This window comes from Petaurus breviceps, unplaced genomic scaffold, assembly GCF_028583685.1.
Source record: "Petaurus breviceps papuanus isolate PSGF00001 unplaced genomic scaffold, PetGlider_PUasm1.0 138, whole genome shotgun sequence".
In the NCBI taxonomy this organism is placed as follows: domain Eukaryota; kingdom Metazoa; phylum Chordata; class Mammalia; order Diprotodontia; family Petauridae; genus Petaurus; species Petaurus breviceps.
Genome location: NW_027185694.1, coordinates 1,716,746 through 1,728,043, shown reverse-complemented (window position 1 = coordinate 1,728,043; position 11,298 = coordinate 1,716,746).

The window sequence follows — 11,298 nt, the reverse complement described above, 5'->3', positions numbered from 1 at the left end:
CCAAGGCATAAAGTAGGCTTGCCAGGACATTGCCTACACTGAACCATACTCCACTTTCACCCCACTGAGACAGACCTTTTTTTGGCCAACCCAAGTTGTTTTGGGTGGGACAATTGCTTCATACCGTCCTTTCACTGGTTCTGCCATTTTAGAATGGGTAGTCATGCAAAACATATATCCATATTAGTCATGTTGTGAAAGAAAACAGACAAAAAAAGCCTCCATGAAAAATAAAGTAAAAAGAAGTATGCTTCAGATTCATTCAGACCCCATCAGTTCTTTCTACAGTGGTGATTAGCATTTTTTATCATAAGTCCTTCAGAATTGTTTTAGATCATTGTATTGCTGAAAATAAGCCATTTACAACTGATCATCATGCAATATTACTGTTACTGTAAACAATGTTTTCTTGGTTCTGCTTGCTTCACTTTGCATCAATTCATGTAAGTCTTCTCAGGTTTTTTCTGAAAGTATCCTGCTCATCATTTCTTATAGTACAATACTATTCCTTCACAATCACATGCTACAACTTGTTCTGTCATTACCCAATCAATGGGCATTGCCTCAATTTCCAATTCTTTACCATCACAAAAAGAGCTGCTATAAATATTTTTGTACATATAGGTTCTTTTCCTCTTTTTAAAAAATTTCTTTTGGATACAGACCTAGTATTTCTGGGTCAAAGGTTATGCCCAATTTTATAACCCTTTGGACATAGTTCCCAATTACTCTCCAAAATGGTTGGGAATACTTCACCGAGTGGCAGCAAAAGGTTCCTTGTAAGCTCCTTCTGACCAGTTGTCCTACTCCCTTATCATCTGTGGACCGAGAGCTCTGGAAGCTGTCATTGCCAATTCAGTGGCAACCAAGGCATGCACCAGACTTTCCAGGGCATGGCCTGCACTGAACAGTGCTCCATTCTCACCCCACTGAGACAGACCTTTTTTTGGCCAATCCAGGTTGTTTTGGGTGGGACAATTGCTTCACACCATCCTGTCATTGCTCTTGCCATTTTAGAATTCATTTAGAATAATGTTGTTTAGGGAATTTGAGAGAGCTCAGGCAGGTCTCTGACTATATTCTACCATCTCGGCTCTGCCCTACAACTTAGAGTATATTATGTTTTTTTCTTAGAGTATATTCTTAGAGAAGTACATATATAGGTAACATGTGGCTTCAGAATTCATATCTACAGCATTTGCTCACAGCTCTTAGGCATTTTTCTTACAGTCTGGGACAGAAGACTCTACAGTCTCTGATTTACTTCCTCAACATTGTTTATTTTAAAGTCACACTGGGGTTGCCAAGTAAAGATCTCTTTGTATTTGTCCAGTCATAATCCTGTTTTCACTTTGGTTACTTTGCGAATAGTATCTTCAGTGTCCCGCTTGTCTAGAACATCATCTTTTCCTCCTCTCCCCTCTTCAGAATTACCTAACTGTTCATCGGAAAGAGGAAGGTTTCGGAATCAAAGGACCTGGATTTGAAGACAGGCTCCATAATTTAATACAGGCATACCTTGTTTTGTTGTACTTCACTTTATTGCACTTTGCAGATAGTGTATTTTTTACAAATTGAAGGCTTGTGGCCTTCAATTGGATCAATTGCATCTATCAGCACCGTTTTTCCAACAGCATGTCTGGAAATGTCTCTGTGTCACATTTTGGTAATTTTTGCGTTATTTCAAACTGTTATATCTGTTATGGTACTCTGTGATCAGTGATCTTTGATGTTAATATTGTAATTGTTTTGGTGATCCACAAGCCACGCCCATAGAAAATGATGAACTTCATCAACTAATATTGTGTGTTCTGACTAGTCCACCGGCTAGCTGTTCCTCCTCACCCCTGACTCTTTCCCTCTCCTTGTGCCTTTCTATTCCCTGAGACACAGCAGTATTGAAATTAGGCCAATTAATAACCCTATAATGGCCTGTAAGTGTTCAAGTAAAAGGAAGATCGATGTGGCAAACTACATTGTTGTCTTATTTCCTAAAATTTTCGCAGCCACAGCAACCTTCAACAGCCATCACCCTGATCAGTCAACAGCTATCAACATGGAGGCAAGACCCCCACCCCCACCAGCAAAAATATTATGCCTCTCTGAGGGCTCAGATGATGTTTAGCATTTTTTTTTTTAGCAATAAAGTATTTTTAAATTAAGGTATGTACATTGTTTTTTTTTTAAGATCGAATACGATTGTACACTTAATAGACTACAGTATAAATATCACTTTTATGTGCACTGGGAAACAAAAGATTCATGGGACTCACTTTATTGCAGTATTCACTTTATAGAGGTTGTCTGGAACCAAACCTGTAATATCTCTGAAGTATGCCTGTACCTATATGACCTTGAACTTAATCTCTTTAGGCCTCAGTTTCCTAATTTTTAAAATGAAGATAACAATATTTACCCTATCAATTTCACAAAGTTGACATGAGGCAAGCACTTTCTAAACCTTAAAATACTTATAAAATAGTTAGAAGTGTTGTTATGACTATAACACTGTGGTGTGATGGAGAGAACACTGAATTTAAATCAAAGTTCTTGGGACCGAATCCCAGAACCTCACTTAAATTCTGAATGACTTTGGGGAGCTTATTTTACCTCTCAGGCTCAGTTTCCTTATCTGTAAAGTGAGTGTGTTGGACAAATGATCTCTGTGGATCCTTCCTAGTCTAAATTTTATAACATTACCAAGAAAAGGTTAAATTAATATTCAGTATATTCTATTCAAGGAAACGGGAATAGAAAATTATTTTAGAGGTCCCATCTAAAGTGAGTAAAATTTTTGAAACAATTTTGTCTTTTATAACAATAAGCTCAATTAACTGAAAAATTCACCATTCCCCCTTCTCTGAGCTGAGAACTTCACCTCCTACTTTGCTTAACATGAAGGCCATTTGAAATGAGTTTCCTCCTCTTCTCTTCATTTCAAAACCTCTTGGCATCAATTGTCTTTCTCTCCTCTTATCTCTTAGACTGTGACAATGAGATGGCTGTCTCCTTGTCAAGGTCAATGTCTGTACGTGTGCCTGCAATCCTATCTGCTTCTATCTTCTACAGCAGCCTGCCTCCTCAAATCTTCCGCCCTATCTGCCACTACCTTTCTTTTCCTCCTCCTCTCTTTTCCCATTCTCTCCATCCCTCTGCCCCTCTTCCTCTCTCTTCCCTTCCCTTCTTTCTTTCTCCCTCTCCCTTCTCTTCCCCCTTTAAAAGGTTTAATAAAATAGATATGTAGTAACCTTCAATAGTTTTTTAGATAAAATAAAAACAGAATAATTAAAATAACTAAATTGGTTTTAATTAATATATTTATAATATATATTATTACAATTTATAAAAATAGTTATAAATTTGTTAAAAACTTCAAAATTCAATAAAATGGAATTTTAAGGTTTTTTAAAACTTTCATATCACCCCCTCAAACTATTGTCCTACATCTCTCCTCCCTTTCTTAAACTCCTAACAAAATCTGTCCACCCTCTCTATCTCCAGTTCTTCCCCTTTCACTTCTCAAACCTTTTCAAGCAGGCTTTCAATCTCATCACTTGACTTAAAAGTACATTCTCCCTAGTTGCCAGTGATCTCTTAATTGCTAAATCTGATGTTCTTTTTGGTCCCCATCCTTCTTGGCCTATTTGCTACATTTGACATTGCTGACCACTTTCTCCTCCTAGATACACTCTCCTCTCTGGGCTTATGTGATGGTTTATCTGATTCTCCTACCTGCTTCATTGTTCTTTGTCAGTTTTCTTTGTTAGTTCAGATCATCCAGGATCTGTGGGTGTTCCTCAAGGCTCTGCCCAAGGTCCCCTAATCTTCTCTATACTCTGTTGCTCAGAAACCTCATTAGGAGCTATGGGCTTAATTATCTCTTTAAACAAAGGGCTCCCAGACTATTTATCCCTAGTCTCTCTGATCTTCAGTCCCACATCACTAGTTGTCTATTGGGCATTGCAAACTGGATATCCTAGAGACATCCAAAACTCAATATGTCTAAAACACACCATTACCTCCTCCCTTAAGACTTACACCTCTTCCAAATTTCCCTATTTCTGTTGAAGTCCCCAAACACTCTTTCAGTTTCTGCGGTTTTTAACCCTGCTGTTGTTGACTCTCCACTCTTCCTCATTCCTTGTATCCAATCAGCTGTCAAATCTTGCTGTTACTACTTCCATGACATGTCTCACATTTGATATCCCCTTCTCTCTACTCACACAACTACTGCCTTGATTCAGGCATTCATCACCTCTTGCCTAGATTATTGAAACAACCTTCTGATTGGTCTCCCTGACTCAAATCTCTTGCTACTCGAGTCCATCCTTTACTCAGCAGTTCAAGTGATTTTCCTTAAGTGAAGATGTGATCAGGTCTCTCCCCTACTCAATAGCCTCTGATGGCTCCTTATTGTATCCAGGATAAAATATAAACACCTCTGTTTCACTTCACAATCTGGACCCAACTTATTTTTCCAGCTTCATTGTAAATGAGTCACCCTTCTGCATTCTTTGATCAGCCAAATTGGTCTTCTCTGCCCTCAGATGATTCCATCTCCACCTCCCTGCTTTTTTACTGGATGTCTCCCATGCCTGGGATGCCCTCCTTTCTCACCTCTGTCTTACAGAATCCCTCTCTTCAATATACAGCTCAATCATTGCCTTCTATCAATCAAACAAGCAATAAATATGTATTAAGCACTTACTATGTTTCAGGCACAGTGCTAATCTCTGGAAAGGCTTCTTGTAGAAGCTCAGCTTCTAGTTCCTTCTCAAGCTACCTTGTGTTTAACCAGCTTGTATTTATCCTCTTTGTATTTATTTTATATACACATTTGTCTTTATCATCTCCCCTGTTAGAATATAAGCTGCTTTAGAGCAGAGATTTTCATTTATTTTATTGCTTCCCCAGCGCCTAGCACACAATAGGCACTCAATAAATGCTTGTGAGTTGACAGAGCAAGGTGACCTTAGAGGCCATCTACTTACACTTCGATCTGCACAAGAACCTCTCTGATAAACTCACTGGTGTCCCCACCACTCATGGCTGGAATTCTTTTCCCTACTCCTCTCTGCCTCCTGGCTTCTCTGGTTTCCTTCACATCTCAGCTAAAGTTTGACCTTTTGCAAGAAGTGTTTCCTAGTTTTCCTTAATCTTAATGCCTTCCCTCCGAAATGACATATGATTTATTGTGTATGTATCCTGTTTATGCATAGTTGTTTTCATGCTATCTCCTCCATTGGACTGTGAGCTCCTTGAGGGCAAGGACTATGTTTTTGTCTTTCTTTGTGTCCCTAGTGTTTAACATAGTACTGGCCCATAGTAGGCACTTAATAAATGCTTGTTGACTCCTACTTTTACTTGATAATTTCCAGTGAAAGGATAGATGTGTACTTTACAATGTAGTACAAATATTTTTTTCTTTTTTAAAAATACCAAGTCTTTTTATCTTTCTCAAAGTGGAAGTAGAGTGGCAATTCATTAACCTTATAATACTGCTGATTGGCAGAGGAACTTTGACTTGCTTCATTTCTGACCTAGGCTGCAATGCCCCTCCATAGAAAGCCACATGACTCCCTACTCCCAGGAACTCCCCATATTGATTCCAGATTTCATGTGGTTACCTAATTGACATTAGCCTTCCTGCAACACAGAATTCTCTATTGCAAAGGGGCTTACCAATCCCAGTCCTCCTGTTAGCAGGGATTTTTGGCATATACCACAACACCCAGTATTCAGTGTTTATTGCTTCCATTTCCTTCCTGTTTTAAGTTGTCTTAGTCTACATAATTATAGTGATTGAGCAGATTATTCTTTAGTTTCTATTTTGTATCTTTGCATCAATTCATACAAATCTTCCCATATTTCTTTGAATTCTTCAATCATTCCTTATGGTATAATAGTATCCATGTGTATATATTTATATGTTTGTATATGTTTATCACAATTTGTTTACCCATTTTCCATAAAGCAACTAAAGTTTTCCCAGAAATTCTTGTTGAATATGGAATTCTTTTGCCAGTATTTTGTGTTCTTTGCTTTACTCAGTCCCAGACTAGGGTAGATTCCATTCTATGTCAAACTTACATTCCCCTAATTGCCTTTCCATTGCACAGACTCTTGGGCAGGAAATAGATGGAGTGATAAAGAATGCTGGATTTGGAGCCAGGTAACATCAGCTCAATCTCCAGAGTGTCTTCTTAACATCCGACCATGGTCAAGTCACTTCATCTCCTTGGACCTCAGTATTTACATCTGTAAAATGTGGAAGTTGGAATAGCTGCCTCAGAGGTCCTTTCCAGCTCTAAACTTATGACCCCAAGATCCTAGGAAAAAATGGATTTACCTTGGAGACCTAGTAAGTGTCCCATTTGAATCCTGAATGAGGGTGTCCCTAGACGAAGATTAGAAGTCCAAGATCCAAGATATATCCTTGGCATTCTTGCTATTATTCATAAGGAAACAGGATCAAATACAAACTTGGAAACCAGTAGAGCTATTTCTGCCTCATCTCACCACCCAAACCCAGTGAATAGATTTTAAATGAAATTTTGATTGATTTCTTTCTGGATACTTTCATAGCCCTTAAAAAAAATTCTAATTATGTATCCTTTTGGATGCTGCAACAAGCACATCATCCTCTGTTTGGGACACCACAGTCTGTTACTATAGAAACAATAATAAAGCCACAGACTGCAGAAGTGGAACCTTTTCTAAGGTCTATAGAACATATTTCTGCCTTTTCCGATGCACTTTGATGCCAGAGTCAGTGGAAAAGCTGGCACCCAGGAATAGTACCTAGGGCAGGATTTTGATTAGCAGAGGGTCAAATAATTCCTTATTGCCTCACAGCTCCATCCTCAAGGTGAGTCCCAGGGGAAACTGAGGGATTATCTCTCTGGAAATCAAGGTCTTGTCTTCAGCAAACATGCCCAGTAAATGAAGCTGTTTTCTAGAGCTTTAATTTAATCAAATCCCCCATCAAATGAAACCTATTTACAAAGAATGTAAGCCCACAGGACTGATTCAGTTAGGGGATGATTGTAAATTACTTTGCTTAAGAATGATTTTTTTCCATATTGATGCTGGCAAAACTATAGTTCTTTTTCATTTCTGATTTGTCAGCAGCCCTGAGAGGACAATTGCTAATGTGACTATTGTTTTGTTTTTGAGGCTGAGCAATTTTATTGAGGTCAAGTAGAATTTTATTGGGAATGCCAATTAATTTAAAAAACACCACTCACTATCACTTAATTCATGTTTCCTTAGCTTTTCTTGTTCCATAATTGGTCTGTAACCCAAAGCCACAAACTGCACAAATCCCATTTAAGGTCAATAAATAAGCATAAAGGTTAAAAGGTAAAGAGAGAGGCAGTAAGAGAAAGATTAGTTGGACTGACCAAAATAATGTTAGTTCCATTATGAATATCCAAAATGTATGTGTTCGTAAAGACAAAGACCTGTCTGCATAAAAATTAGAATGCCTCACAGATTTTGAAATTAACCATTTGCTGTTTATAGCAAAGGTGTTGAAGTTTTGTTTTGCAGATAGAGAAAAAAACCTTCCTAGCTCCCAGAAGTAGGTGATGTGATGAGGAAGAAATTCCACATATAAACTGGGACAATCTCATTACCCAAAGCTTTGTTCATTGTGCTTTGTACTGGTTTGGTTTAATGCTGGTTAGCTTCAGAAAAGTAAACTGAATGAAGATATTAATTGAAATACAATAATAATGATGGTTTGAAATATACCCTCAGGCAGTAGGTAGAATGCTTAAGAGGAAAAAAATACTGGATTTGGAGCTAGGTAACATCAGTTCAATTTCCAGCTTAGTTTTCCAGTTTGTTAAGTTATGTATAACCACCTTTTTACTGAAGATTTAGATTCAAACCCTTATTTGTAAACCTGTTAAGTCATATATACCAATAGTTGCTCAACGTTAATTTTAAGTCTATAGTTGTTTTTTTTTTCCAAGCAGTGGACTTAAGAAATATTGATTTTGGGGAGACTAGGTGGTGCAGTGAATACAGCACCTGCCCTGGAGTCAGGAGGACTGGAGTTCAAATCTGGCCTTAGACACTTAACACTTACTAGCTATGTGGCCTTGGGCAAGTCACTTAGCCCCAATTGCCCTGCCCTCCCCCTCCAAAAAGCAAAAAAAAAAAAAGAAAAGAAAAGCAAAAAAGAAATACTGATTTTACCTCACCTTTTACGAAAATATTTGACTATTTACCTTTAATAGAAAAACATTGAGAAGATATCAGCTTGTCCTGGATATAGGAAAAGTTATGGATTTTGTTGATAAAGAATGGATTGAGGGGCAGCTAGGTGGCTCAGTGAATAGAGCACTGGCCCTGGAGTCAGGAGGACCTGATTTCAAATCTGGCCTCAGATGCTTAACACTTATTAGCCATGTGACCTTGGGCAAGTCACTTAACCCCAATTGCCCCTCCAAAATAAAAAAAAAAGAATGGATTGTTCTTTGGGACACCTAACATTTCAGGCTGGAGAGAATGAGAATAGACACAAGAATTAGTGGGCTAAAGATTCTTAAAGGTTAAAATGAATAACTTAGGAAAGTTAGTTTATAATATGTTTTAGGTGATTTCAACCCACTACTCTCATGGTAGTGTGGGAAGCAGAATAAAAAAGGAAGGGAAGGTAGTCTTTAGAAGACTATGGAAGGTTATCACAACTTTATTATTTTATCATCATTACAGTGTGTCTGATGCGCACGTGTCACCAAGGTAGGCGTTAAGGCTTTCTGGTTCTTTATTAACCTACTATTTGTAAGATGAAGGAGAAGGTTCTCATTTGACTGGAGACATAAGATGACCATAGTGACAGTCATGAAGAATCATAGGGTCAGGTAATTTTCTTCTCTATCAGATGACTGCCTCAATGCCTATTGTTTTATAATTAAATTGGAGCAGAGACTGTTTCCTCCTCTCTTTGTATTTCTAGCTCTTAGCATAGTTCCTGGCTATCTGGGTAGAGAAAACACTTAATAAAATGCTCATTGATTTGACTTAATATGGATAGAGTGACTGTCTATCAAAATCCCTGCAAATCTGTCCTCACCTTAGGTAAACTAGCTCCCTCAAACTACATTTCACTATGTTGGGTCAGTAACTTCAGTGGGTGGATTAGTGGTAGATTTGGAGTGAGGAAGAAAGACTCAATTTCATCACTATACTCTAGCTGTGTGATCAGGGAGAAGTCACTTCATCCCCTCTGAACCTCAGGTTTCTCATCTGGGTTGCAAGTCAAGACATCACCCTCCATTGGTCCTCTTTGAGAGTGAAGGATGAACAATAACAACAAATCATGAGACTCAAACAAGAAAATTATATAAAGCACTTTGTAAATGTCAGCTATTACTGTTTCACAGAATATCTCAAAGGTCTTAGAACAGTTTAAAGTGCACTAAAGACTTTTGGGACATCCTTTGTATAAAAATACTTTTATTTTTTATCTATTATTATTATTATTTTGCTTTTTGGAGGGGGGAAGGCAGAGCAGTTGGGGTTAAGTGACTTGCCCAAGGTCACACAGCTAGTAAGTATTAAGTGTCTGAGGCTGGATTTGAACTCAGGTCCTCCTGACTCCAGGGCTAGTGCTCTATTCACTGTGCCACCTAGCTGCTCCTAAAAAAAAACTTTTATTAAAAGCCAAAAATATATATTCAATCCTACAAGCATTTACTATTTGATAGACACAGTGCTAGATGCTGGGGATGCAAAGACAAAAAACAGTCCTTGCCTTCAAGGAGATCTTGTCTCTATTTTCCTTCCTGCTTGGAATTTAGAATTTCTTATGAGGCTAAATATTGCAACAAGTAGTTTTTTCTCAATACCGCATGGTTCACCTCTGTTGAACTATAAGGAATGTTTCTTCTTCTTGCCTGTACTTTTGCCTATCTAAAATATGAATGAAGATTTTTTTTCACCTCAAGTGTATATGGAAATGAGTCAGTTCCTCCCAGTACATTCTGTTCTTATCGGCTCTTCAGTACCTTTCTTTTCAGATTTTATAATTTTTGAGATGTTCTATAATTAGAAAAGTGTGGCCTCAGCTGCTTCCTCATACCTAGTTTGGGTCTAAGCACCTCACAGTGACCTCCCATGTTCATTAAATTACTGTCGAGAATAAAGAAGATTGACATTTAACTGAAATAAAAGGTAATTAGGTAGAAACGTTTGTAGATGATTGCATGTTAGTCACTAGTCATCTCTGTTGTTATGAAGTCCTTGTCACACAAACTGAGTGCTTATGTACATTAGGGGTATTAACATTGAACGGCACAGGGGGTATTGGAGTCCTATGGCTTAAATCCATTCTAGAACAGCCTCAGCAGAAGGTCATGCCAAAACAAACAAACAAAACACAGGTGAAGGGGCAGTACAAAGATTTGGTCTTTTGTCTCTCTGGTTTCTAAGGGTTATAGTCCCTTGTTTCCAAGGGAAAAAGCTTCAACTGATCTTGACCAAGTTCAGTAAGATAGAGCTGAGTGTCAACGGAGGGTAGGTATTCTGCCTTATTTGCATTAAATTCACTTAAATTATTGAATCATATTAGCATAATGTAGTGTGTACAAAGTTGACTTGAAAGTCAAAAAGACTTGGATTCAAGTCCTACCTTTAGTACATTATGACAGTGTGACCCCGGGCAACTCTTGGGCAACTCATTTACCTCTTGGTGCTCTGGGCAACTCTCTAAGACTCTTAAATTGCAGAGAAGGTGCCAATCTACATTGGCAGAATTTTCTTACCTTTCCTATATCACTGAATTTCAATCACCATATTTTGTTTTCCTTTGTAACATCTCTGTTGGGGAGGTAGCATATTGTTATCAATGGAGAGTTAGTAAGACCTGACCATGGACTAGTCATTTCATATCATTAAGCCTCAGTTTCTTCATTTGAAGAATGAAGTAATCAAATAAGATTATATTTGAAAAGCACTTTGCACAGTGCCTGGTACACAGTAGGTGTTTAATAAAAGTTTATTGTCTTACCTCTTTCCCTTCATTTGTATCTGTAGAACCTCTCTGATAGGGTTGTTGTGAGGTTCAAATACCATCACGAATGGAGAACTCTGCAAATTTTGAAGTGCTATGTAAATGTCAATTGAGAATGGCAGAATGAATAGAGTTCATCTTGGAGCTGGGAACTTCAACTTGGGTTGAGGCCTTGTCTCTGACATGCTGTGTGTGTGTGTGTGTGTGTGTGTGTGTGTGTGTGTGTGTGAGAGAGAGAGAGAGAGAGAGAGAGAGAGAGAGAGAGAGAGAGAGAG